General features: G+C 36.0%; 1 long non-coding RNA gene across 1 annotated transcript in view; it reads right to left on the reverse strand.

Moving 5' to 3' along the window:
* The window catches only part of LOC145516476 (uncharacterized), a 107,351-nt gene that overhangs the window by 64,892 nt on the left and 30,265 nt on the right, over window positions 1-12,194 (reverse strand). Inside the window, exon 2 of the long non-coding RNA XR_014061419.1 lies at window positions 10,922-11,029. This is a non-coding gene — a long non-coding RNA (uncharacterized LOC145516476). The remainder of the gene's footprint in view (window positions 1-10,921; window positions 11,030-12,194) is intronic.

Raw genomic sequence — 12,194 nt, forward strand, 5'->3', positions numbered from 1 at the left:
TTCTTTCTCTGCAGTTTTTTGAAAGAGTTTTAGAAGGATAGGCATTAGCTCTTTTCTAAATGTTTGATAGAATTCTTCTGTGAAGCCATCTGGTCCTGGGCTTTTGATTTGGGGGAGATTTTTTCACAGCTTCAGTTTCAGTGGCTGTAATTGTGTTGTTCATAATTTCTATTTTTTTTCCTGGTTCAGTCTTGGAAGATTTAACTTTTCTAAGAATCTGTCCATTTCTTCCAGGTTATCTATTTTATTGCCATATAGTTGTTCATAATAGTCTCTTATAATCCTTTGTATTTCTTCATTGTCTGTTGTAACCTCTCCTTTTTCATTTCTAATTTTGTTGAATTGATTTTTCTCTCTCTCTTTTTTTTTTTCCTTGATGAGTCTGGCTAAGGGTTTGTCAATTTTGTTTATCTTCTCAAACAACCAGCTTTTCTTTTTATTAATCTTTACTATTGTTTCTTACATTTTTTTCATTTATTTCTGTTCAGATCTTTATGATTTCTTTCCTTCTACTATTTTTTCTTCTTCTTCTTTTTCCAGTAGCTTTAGGTGTAAAGTTAGGTTGTCTATTCGATGTTTTTCTTGTTTCTTGAGATGGGATTGTATTGCTGTAAACTTCCCTCTTAGAACTGCTTTTGCTGCATCCCATAGGTTTTGAGTTGTCGTGTTCTCATTGTCACTTGTTTCTAGATATTTTTTGATTTCCCTTTTGATTTGTTCAGTAACCTGTTGGTTATTTAGGACTGTGTTGTTTAATCTCCACGTGTTTGTATTTCTTACAGCTTTTTGTCCTTGTAATTGATATCTAGTCTCATAGTGTTGTGGTTGGAGAAGATGCTTGATGTGATTTCAATTTTCTTAAACTTACTGAGGTTTGATTTGTGACCCAAGATGTGGTCTATCATGGTGAATCTTCCATGTGCACTTGAGAAGAAGGTGTATTCTTCTGCATTTGGATGGAATGTCCTGAAGATATCAATGATATCCATCTCATCTAATGTATCATTTAAGACTTGTGTTTCCTTCTTAATTTTCTGTTTTGATGATTTTCCCATTGGTATGAGTAGGGTGTTAAAGTCTCCTACTATTATTGTGTTACTGTCAGTTTCTCCTTTTATGTCTGTTAGGGTTTGCTTATATATTGAGGTGCTCCTATGTCTTATATATTGAGGTGCTCCTATGCATAGATATTTACAATTGTTATGTCTTCTTCTGATTGATCCCTTGATCATTATGTAGTGTCCTTCCTTATTTCTTGTAATCTTCTTTATTTTAAGGTCTATTTTGTCTGATATGAGGATTGCTACTCTAGCTTTCTTTTGCTTCCCATTTGCATGGAATATATTTTTCCATCCTCTCACTTTCATTCTATATGTGTCTTAAGGTCTAAAGTGGGTTTCTTGTAGACAGCATATAAATAGATCTTGTTTTTATATCCATTCAGCCAGTCTGTGTCTTTTGATTGGTTGTAAATTTAATCCATTTACATTTAAAGTAATTATTGATATGTACGCTCTTATTGCCATTTTCTAATTGTTTGGGGTTTATTTCCTAGATTTTATTTCTTCTGTTGTATCTCTTGACTATATAAGTCCATTTAACATTTGTTGTAAAGCTGGTTTGGTGGTTCTGAATTCTATTAACTTTTGCTTATCTGAAAGCTTTTTGTTTCTCCATCAATTTGGAATGAGATCCTTGCTGAGCAGAGTAATCTTGGTTGTATATTTTTCCCTTTCAGTACTTTAAATATATCCTGCCATTCCTTTCTGGCCTGCAGAGTTTCTGCTGAAAGATCAGCTATTAAGTGTATGGGGTTTCCCTTGTATGTTACTTGTTGCTTCTCCCTTGCTGCTTTTGTATTCTTTCTTTGTGTTTAGTTTTCGTTAGTTTGATTAGTATGTGTCTTGGCATGTTTCTCCTTGGGTTGATCCTGTATGGGACTCTCTGTGCCTCTTGGACTTCATTGGCTATTTCCTTTTCCATGTTGGGGAAATTTTCAACTATAATCTCTTCAAAAATTTTCTCATACCCTTTTTTTTTCTCTTTTTATTCTGGGACCCCTACAATTTGAATGTTGGTGTGTTTGATGTGGTCCCAGAGGTCTCTGAGACTGTCCTGAGCTCTTTTCATTCTTTTTACTTTATTCTGCTCTTCAGAAGTTATTTCCACCATTTTATCTTCCAGCTCACTGATTCGTTCTTCTGCTTCAAATATTCTGCTACTGATTCCTTCTAGAGTATTTTTAATTTCAGTAATTGTGTTGTTTGTCTCTGTATGTTTATACTTTAATTTTTCTAGGTCTTTGTTAATTGATTCTTGCATTTTCTCCATTTTGTTTTCAAGGTTTTGATTATCTTTACTATCATTATTCTGAATTTTTTTTTCAGGAAATTTTTCTATTTCCTCTTCATTTATTTGGATTTCTCTGTTTCTAGTTTGTTCCTTCATTTGTGCAGTATTTCTCTGTCTTTTCTTTCTTTTTTTTTTTTTAAATTATTGTGTTTTCAGTCTCCTCTTCCAAGGCTTCAGGGAAAGTTGAATTCTATCCTTGAAGGTTGAATTCTTTCTTCCTTTTGGTTTCTGCCCTCCTAAGGTTGGTCCAGTAGTTTGTGTGAGTTTGTATAGGGTGAGATTTGTGCTGAGTTTTTGCTTGTTTGTTTGTTTTTCCTCTGATGGGCAAGGCTGATTGAGGGGCTACCCCTGTCTGCTGATGATTGGGTTTGTATTTTTGTTTTGTTTGTTGTTTAGATGAGGCATCCTGCATGGGGTGCTATTGGTGGTTGGATATGCTGGGTCTTGTATTCAAGTCTTTCCTTTGTGTGAGTTCTCACTATCTGATACTCTTTAGGCTTAGTTCTCTGGTACTCTAGGGTCTTGGAGTCAGTGATCCCACTACAAAGGCTCGGGGTTTGATCTCTGGTCAGAAACAAAGACTTCACAAGTGGTTTGTTATGGCATTAAGGGAGAGTAAAACAAACATCCAAAAATGAGAAACCAAAGATGAATCCCAGATCAACGGCAGTTAAAAAATCAGGAAAATAATAATTAAAATAATGGAATATACACATATACGTATACACCTATGAGCAAAGTGAAAACAGTCCAACAAAAATAAAGTACAGTAGAGTGATCTGGTGAACAAAGGAAATCAAAAATTATATTTACCAGTTAAGAACAAAACTAACTTAAGCACAAACTTGAAAAATAAAACTAAAGCAAGGTGCCAAGTGGGGAATAAAGCAATGAAAACAAAACTGACAAATACGTTGAGAGGAAAAGAAAGAAAGAAAAGAAAGAATAGATATGCAAAGTTAACTAGAGATAGATGAAGAAGATTTATGTACATTAAAGATTAACTGCATGGAGAAAAGAACAGTAGGAAAGGCAAATGAAGGAATAAATGTAGAAAAAATATAATAGGTTTAAAAAAATTAAAAACTAAAATTATAAGAAATAGAAAAGAGAAAAAAATTGGAAGAAGAAAGAAAAAAGGGGAATAAAAGGAAAACTCAACAGAACTGCAAAGGCCCAATGTAGAGGCAGAGGTTTATAGCAACAATAGGAAGTGTGACTGAATATACACATATACATATACACCCATAAGCAAAATCAAAACAGCCCAACAAAAATTACATACAATAGATTGATCTGATGAACAAATGAAATCAAAAATTATATCTACCAGAACAAAACTAATTAAAGCACAAACTGGAAAACAAAACTAAAGCAAGATGCCAATTGGGGAATAAAGCAATGAAAATAAAACTAACAAATATGTTGAAAGGAAAGGAGAGAAAGAAAAGAAAGAAAGAACAGATATGCAAAGTTAAATAGAGATAAAGAAAATTTATATACATTAAAGATTAAGTGCAAGGGGAAAAGAACAGTAGGAAAAGCAAACAAAGGAATAAATGTGGAAAAAAATAATAATAATTTTAAAAATTAAAATTAAAAAATGAGAAAAGATAAAAAGAGGAAAACTCCACAGAACTGCAAAAGCCCAATGTAGAGACAGAGGTTTATGACAACAATAAAAAACGTGACTGAGGAAAAAGAAAAAAGAAAAAAAAAAGCTCAAAAGCTTAACTGGATTGCACAGTGCCAATAAAACAACATTAGTTGCCTACTGAAATGTCATGGCAACATTCTTTGTTTACTGAAATGACAGGCAACAGTTTTTGTCCACCCTTTAACATGATAATATATTTTTTCATGCTGTTTTCAAGATTTTACTTGGATTTTGACAATTTCACCATAATGAGCATAAGTGTGGCCATCCTTGAGTTTATTTTACTTGAAATTCATGAAAATACTTTGTTGTGTTTTTCAATCAAATTGTTTCAATGTTTAAAAATAGACCAATGTTTTTCATCAAATTTGAGATGTTTTGGAAATTATTTTCTAGAATATTTTTCATCTCTTTCTTTTCTCTTTCTCTGGGATACCCATCATGAATATTTTGGTATATTTGGTAGCATCATACACATCTATGAGGCCCTGTTCATCTTTCTACATTATTTTCTGTTCTGTTCCTCAAATTGGATATAATAGCCATCTTCAAGTTGATAATTATTTATTCTATATATTCAAATATGTTAAGATACACCAATAAATATTTCCTTTTAGTTTTTAGATTTTCAACTGTGATATTTTTATTTGGATCATTAAAAAATAATAGTTTATTTAATCATTGACTTTAGACTTCCTCAGGAATAGTGTCTATTGGTTGTATTTTCCCCTATGGGTATGAACTATACTTTTCTATACTTTTGCATTTCTCTTAATTTTTTTGAAAACTCAACTTTTAAAATAAAAACTGAATTTTTAAAATATAGCCACTCTGGGAGTTAAATTTTTCCTCTCCTCAGGTTTTGTTATTCTATCATTTTGCATATATAGTCAATATTTTAAATGTGGCAACCTTGAAATCATCCCTCCTCATGCACAATCTCAGGCAATGGCACCCCACTCCAGTACTCTTGCCTGGAGAATCCCATGGACGGAGGAGCCTGGTAGGCTACAGTCCATGGGGTCGCTAAGAGTCGGACACGACTGAGCGACTTCACTTTCACTTTTTCCTTTCATGCATTGGAGAAGGAAATGGCAACCCACTCCAGTATTCTTGCCTGGAGAATCCCAGGGATGGAAGAGCCTGGTGGGCTGCCGGGTCGCACAGAGTCGGACACGACTGACGCAACTTAGCAGCAGCAGTAGCAGCCGCATGCACAATCTCAGGGTTCTCTATTGCTGCTGTTTGTTGTTGTTTCATGATTGCTACATATCAGTATAGTAATTTCTTTGGACTAATGTTTTAAAGTCTCTTTCTTTCTTACATGAGATCTATTTTAAAGCCACTGAAAGCTCTGTTCTGTCCACTTAATAATCACTTAAGAGATCCTCATAGAGTCTTTGAACCAACTCATCTTTCAGTTTTTGCCCACGTGTGTCTTTTCAAAGTTCTGCCAGGTAATTTTCAAGTCTAGCTTAATTTTTATTTCTGGTTTGCCTATAGTCGTAAGGTCAGCCAGAGTTCAGAGTTCAGGACTTATCAGGTCTCTTCTGGGTATGTTCACATCCTGGTTGTGCACACAGCTCTGTACATCCATATGGTTTTACAGAATATCAGGGTATGTCAGAGGTTTTCAAAATACCCTTTGAATATCACATTCCTCCTTTTAAGTTTCTTGGTCACACTTTTGTTGGCTGCAACTGTTACCACTACCTCAGGCAGCTATGTTGTTCAACAATTGCCACTGTTTTGAAAAATGCCCCAAGGATAGGGCTGTCTACAAAGAGCAAGCTCCTTGTCACATCAAATATAGAAAAGCCAGAGAATCAAGTATTTCAGGTAGCTGTCTAGACAGCTCAAATAATAATTCACTAGACTTTTGGCTTTTTATTTTGGATATCCAAACCTGATATGCTCTTACAGTAGCTGTCAGTTTGCTGATTTTATTGCTATTATAATTATGAAGCTATTGGTTTTAATTTTAGGGACAAAAGAGTGGGATTAGAGCAAGTTAATAGTCACAAATCTTACTACGATTAAACAATTTTTCTTGAGTAAACACTCAGGATTCCTGCAAGCTTTTAAATTAATTTCCTGTGTTCTGAAGACATTGATTTTGACAGATTTTTTTTTTTTTCCTCTGTATTTTCATTGCTTTTATGGTGGAGTGGATTTTTGGGTGTCTTAACCATTTAAAAATTGTCCTGTAAGACCCATTGTTTTGGAACTTTCTTTCCAGTTAACACGATTTTTTTATCTTTTTCAATCTAAAGTGTATTAAGTGGCAGTGTTTTAAGAAAATATTTGTGATAGATAAGAGAGCATGTGGACTATTCCATTTTCTCATCTATTCTCAGTTCCCTTGCAAAGCCATGTGGCTGATACCATCAATAAAATGTAAGCAGAAGTCACATACCACCATCATGTGGGTGATAATTTTGAGGCAGAACTAGAGCTTCTAATTATTTTTCGAGTCATTTTTTGTGTGATATGCAGGACTGTGTTCCTGTCTTACTAATTGTTTGACCTGAGGTTTTGAGGATTGGGCTTCCCTGGTGGCTCAGAGGGTAAATAATCTTCCTGCAATGCAGGAGACCTAGGTTTGATCCCTGGGTCAGGAAGCTCCTCTGGAGAAGAGAGTGAGACACAACTGAGTGATTTTCGCTTTTTTCCAGCAGTGGAGTTTGCAGGCAGTTGGGTAGAGCCAGGTCTTGGCGTTGAGATGAGGACCTCTGGGGTACCTCAATCTAATTAATATTCCCTGGGGCTTGATGTGACTCCAGTAGTTTGAACACAGCTCAAGTCACTAGAAATTCTGTGCCGTGGATTGCCTAAGTCTGACTCTGGCAGTGTGCTTTGTAGGAAAATGCTTTATTTTCCCCTTCTTTACTAGTTATAAAGGGTTTGCATTTATATTCTATTGCTCCAGGTTTAAAAACACAAATGATTGTACACACCTATGTATAAAGAGAGGTGAGTCTTAAAATTGGTTATATATTGTTACTGCAGAAGAGGAATTGTTACAGTAGCTAAGTATGAGCAGTGAAATGCTGGCAGGGGCCAGGTGGCAGGAAACCAGGAATCTTGTAAACAGCGGGAGTCCATAGGCAGACAAAGGAAAGCAGGAACCTCTAGAAAGACAGGAAACCACACATTTTGGGTGATAAGGTAACAGACAAAGAAAGATGGGGAAATGCAGCAATCTCCTGCATCTGAATGTAACTTGTTGCTTATTATCCTCTCATTACAATAAAAATAGCCTTACAGATATGAAGAACCCATCATTCACCTACAAAGCCATGACACTTCTGACTTCAGTTCAGTTCAGTTCAGTCGCTCAGTTTTGTCTGACTCTTTGCAACCCCATGGACTATAGCATGTCAGGCTTCCCTGTTCATCACCAACTCCTGGACTTAAGATAATAAGGACAAAAAAAAAAAAAAAATCCCTCCCCACCTTGGGAAATTGGATTTAGGATGAAAAATCAAGGACTAAGACCCCCAAACTCCTCCCCCCCCCCAGTGAATATTCCACCCCTTCATTTGTATGCTCCTCATAACTGGCTTGCCAAAGAAACCCAGAGCAGCAGCTCTTCAGCTTTGTGCCTATTTTCACTTTGAAAGTGTGTCTTAGCTTAAATAAACTTTCACTTTACTTTCTTAGCATCTCTGCTTCATCTCTGAATTCTTTCACAATAAAGAAAGAACCTTAAATCCACCAGTAACAATATGTGTGCCTTACCCCCTAATTTTCACTACTTAGTTTTATTGGTTGTATTAATAAACTGGAGCTTCACAGAAGCATCTCTCAACACTTAACCACTAGAAACTCCCTGAATCATGTTGTATTCTTCAAGGCTGAGTTATGTGCTATGAATTATGCATTGTTATAAATTATAAAAGAGTTTTAAGTTGTATTAATTGTGCCACACCTGATACAGTAGAATGTATTCTAAAGTCTCTTTAAATGAAAGTTAGCTCACTTAGAACTGAACATCCTCAGTGATAGGCAATTTACTACATGATTAGTTAGCCTTTGTAGTTGTGACCTGTAATTCTCAAAGACAGCCTTTCTGAGGTTTGTAAATATATCTGTCTCTCCTTTCCATCCTCCTTTCTAGTCATAGGCAAATTACCTACAGTGGACCCGGGAATAGATCGAATATTCTTTTCAGCATACTCTGATCATTCCTAAATTTGCATTTAATAGCAAAACAAAAATGTTAATTGGGAAAGAGGTTATATTAGTGCTGACATCACTTAATAGACAATTTTAAGAAATAAAGTTATTATTTCTCTAGAGAATTCCAACAACCTCATAATCCCAGAAAAAAATTTATATTTTTGGGGGAGGAGAATGTCTTTTAAGAATCCATACAAATAATGTTTCCAAAAACATGTATATCCAGAGGAAACAATAAGGATATGGAACAGTATAGCATGCTTAATGTTATGAAATGTCTTCTGGTGGAATAATGAATGCTGAATAACAAAATCTCTCTGAATTTTTATAACAAAAGTTTCTGTGATATTGCTAGAACACATTAAGTAGATGATGCCATTGAGTGAAATACTAATAAACAAAAAATATTAAGATGGCTTTTGGACTTCCCAGGTGGTCCAATGGTTAGGATTACACCTGCCAATGCAGGGGACACAGGTTTGATCCCTGATCAGGGAAGATTTCACAGTACATGGGGCAACTAAGCCCATATGCCACATGTACTGAGCCCACACTCGCGAGCCCCTGAGCCGCAACTACTGAAACCTGTGCACCCTAGAGCCAGTGTTCTGCAACAAGAGAAGCCACTGCAATGAGAAACTCTCACACCACAATTAGAGAGTAGCCCTGGCTCACTGCAACTAGAGAAATGCTCATCTACAAAAAGGAAGTCCCAGTGTAGCCAAAAATAGAACAAAGTAAAACAACAACGACAACAAAAAACTTGGCTTTCATATATTATATTTGCAACAACAAAGAGCAGGATCACTGAAGGGGAGATGAGGTGAGTAAAATATCAAATATCTATCAATATGCAGAAATATGGCTTCCCTGGTTGCTCAGATGGTAAAAGAATCTGCTTGCAATTCAAGAGACCTGGGTTCGATCCCTGGGTCGGGAAGATCCCCTGGAGGAGGGCATGGCAACCCACTCCAGTATTCTTGCCTGGAGAATCCCATGGACAGAGGAGCCTGGTAGGCTATAGTCTATGGGATCAAAATATATTTCACTAGCATAGATACCTTCACACAATTAAGTGAATAGAAATATTATTAAATGCCAAACCGTCCTAGTTCTCACATCCAGAAAGGTAGAATGATGGTCATTAAGATAAGCATTTGTAAGACATTAATTATGTATTAATAGTTACCCTCGAGTGCACTCAATTTCTATTGCTTCATAACAAATTAGCATGAATTTAGCAGCTTAAAACAATCTCAGATCACTACCTTACAGTGATTCACAGCATTGTTACCTATGAGTCTCCTGTTGTTCTCCTAGGGATCATCAGCAGAGTAAGTCAAGATCTGTAACAGGCACCAAATGTACTCATACCCAGCCTCAGGAGAAGCATATTCTTGAGTACAAAACAAAAGCCCCAGAAAACTAATCGCAAATATTTGGTTGAAACCCTTTCCATTTGGAGATGTTACTTATACTGGTGAGAATTCTACTGCCATTCTCACAATTTTGAGCTACAGCAGGGTCATAGAGATCAGAATTCTCATACTCAAGATATATATTCCTCATTTTTTGACCGTAGTCATGTTTGTCAATTGTACATGTGGAGTCCTTCAGTAAGGAGATGCAGAAATCAAGTATAGAGGGTATATGATCAGTGTGTTAGAGCAATACGTTAGAGGGTAAAGCCTTTGAAGTAAAGAGTGAAGGGAAACAGAATTAGGCAGTGAATGCCTGTATGTCTTGAAACCACATTAATCAGCTCTAGTAAATGTGCCATCTCCTGCACAGCAGCTGCTCTCCATAATACTACTTGGCTGATCTAGTGTTAGCCTTTGAGTCATTTTTCAGGATATTTTTCTTCAGTGATCAGAAATGGTGAATAAAACTTGAGATAGAATAAGCATTTCTATTTCTGAATTCTTAAGATCCCTAAGCCTAGCACTTCTTCACTACTCAACCCAGGTTATAATACCGTTTGTGATTTGGTGTATTGGTTGTTGATCAAGAAGGGGAACTGAGTTTCAGAGGCTTCCACTCTATCCTTTCTACTATAATACCTTTTATACCACATTCTAAGGACACATGTGAGAAGTCCTACAACGTCAAGTGTCACTCTGAATTATACACTTGGAAACTCAGAAGATCCACTTCAAAGATGACTTTAGCCAAGACTGTCATTACCTTGTCTCTGTTTGATTTCCTTCTAACAAGGGGGGAGCACTAGTGGAGGAGATCATGATATTTTTGGTCTCCAAGAGTATTAGCTTATATATTCCTGGTATAAAAATTCCAGGTTTTCCAACAATGGCACTGAATTTGGCATTGCAGCCCTGCCAGGCTGAAGATTAAATAGTCTTTAAGGCTAAGGGTCATCAACTAATGAATCCTGGGTTTAGTTTTCAGATTGTTTTCTTTTTGCTTTCAAAAGATGAAAAACTGGGAACGTTAACACAGAGAGTCTTTTGTACTTCACTTCTAGTGTACATTTGTGGTTAACTATGCAAACCCTTTCACTAACTCTCTATAGCACATCAATGAAATTTAACAGCATCAGTAAATCCCATGGTTGTTATATATTTTATCCTCTACCCCTTACTTTTCGAATGACTGAATCATTTTAACAGTATGGAGATTCCTTTCCATTGGAACATAACTAAATCAACCCAGGTTAAAGTTTAAATAACTGGATTACAATCTGGTATCAAGGAATATGCATGCAACACATACCTTACAGCAACAGTCTTCACTATCAGTCAGGTGTTGAGAGATCCATTCCTAAATCCTCATCTTACCAGCTTGAACCATTCCTTGTAACAGCTTTATTAGTTTGGATCTCTGGGAAGCAGGAAATGAGAGAGAATTAGAAATACCATCATTTTATTATGAATGATAAAAAAGAAAGGAGGAATAGTTATGCAGAAAAGGCTTTCAGATTAAATTCCAGACTAAATCTGAAACCTTAAAAGAAAGTGAAGAGGCAGTGAAATAGGTCAAGGAGAATCACCAATTATGGCACAAATTTGACAGTCTTCATAAAATCAATGGAGAATTCTAGAGTAAGTATAGCTCTTCTGAGAAGTTTCATATTCAGCTGAGATAGACAAACACTGAAAACCTTATCCTAGTCAACCATCAGCTGGGGGCTGTCCTGGACAGCTGGGGTAGATCATGAAAACACTGCAGCCAGAGATAATCTACTATTTTCATTCCTTGCAGTGGAAGAAATTCTTTCCTAAAATAAGATGCGAGTAGCAAAACTTTATGATTGCCATAGCAATACACAATCTATATGCAGTTATCATAAACTTTGCTGCTCGAATAGCTTTTGTTTTGTTTTGATATCATTTTCAAAGAGAAAACTTTTCCAAACCCAAAGATTAGATTATTTTCTAAATATTAATGAATACACATGGTACAAAAGCAACAAGATAAGAAAGATGTACTATCAAAAACAAAAACACAAAAAACTTCTCCTACATGTCAACAGCTAGTTCACAAATTTTTTTCAGCAGAAGCTACCACAACTGCTACTTTTTTATGGGCCCTTCCAGAGAAATTTCATGTAGGTTCACAAAATTTCACATAATTTCCAGAGAAATTAGCACACAAATGTACTAGTAGGTATGTACAGATGTATGTATGAATGTATTACAAAGAAGCTAAAGCAATTGATTTCTGATCCATTACTTACTCAATTACCTGAGTTTTGGGGAAAAGCTCTTTGGAAAAGAAAGCAGGCAAGGAGCCTGATCAATATATATGTAAGCATGTTGATTGTTCATCTACTAGTAAAAGAGATAATGGTAATTGCTAGGAGGAGAGTCAAGGAAATGCTTATAGTATCGTGTGTGCTAAGTTGTGTACAACTCTTTCAGACCCTATGGACTGTAGCCCCCCAGGCCCTGCCCACTGGAATTTTCCAGGCAAGAAAAATGGAGTGGGTTGCCATTTCCTACTCTAGTGGATCTTCCCAAGCCAGGGATTGCAACTGAGTCTCTTA

Source organism: Giraffa tippelskirchi, chromosome 8 (assembly GCF_054371585.1).
Source record: "Giraffa tippelskirchi isolate mGirTip1 chromosome 8, T2T-mGirTip1v1.2.pri, whole genome shotgun sequence".
Taxonomy (NCBI): Eukaryota; Metazoa; Chordata; class Mammalia; order Artiodactyla; family Giraffidae; genus Giraffa; species Giraffa tippelskirchi.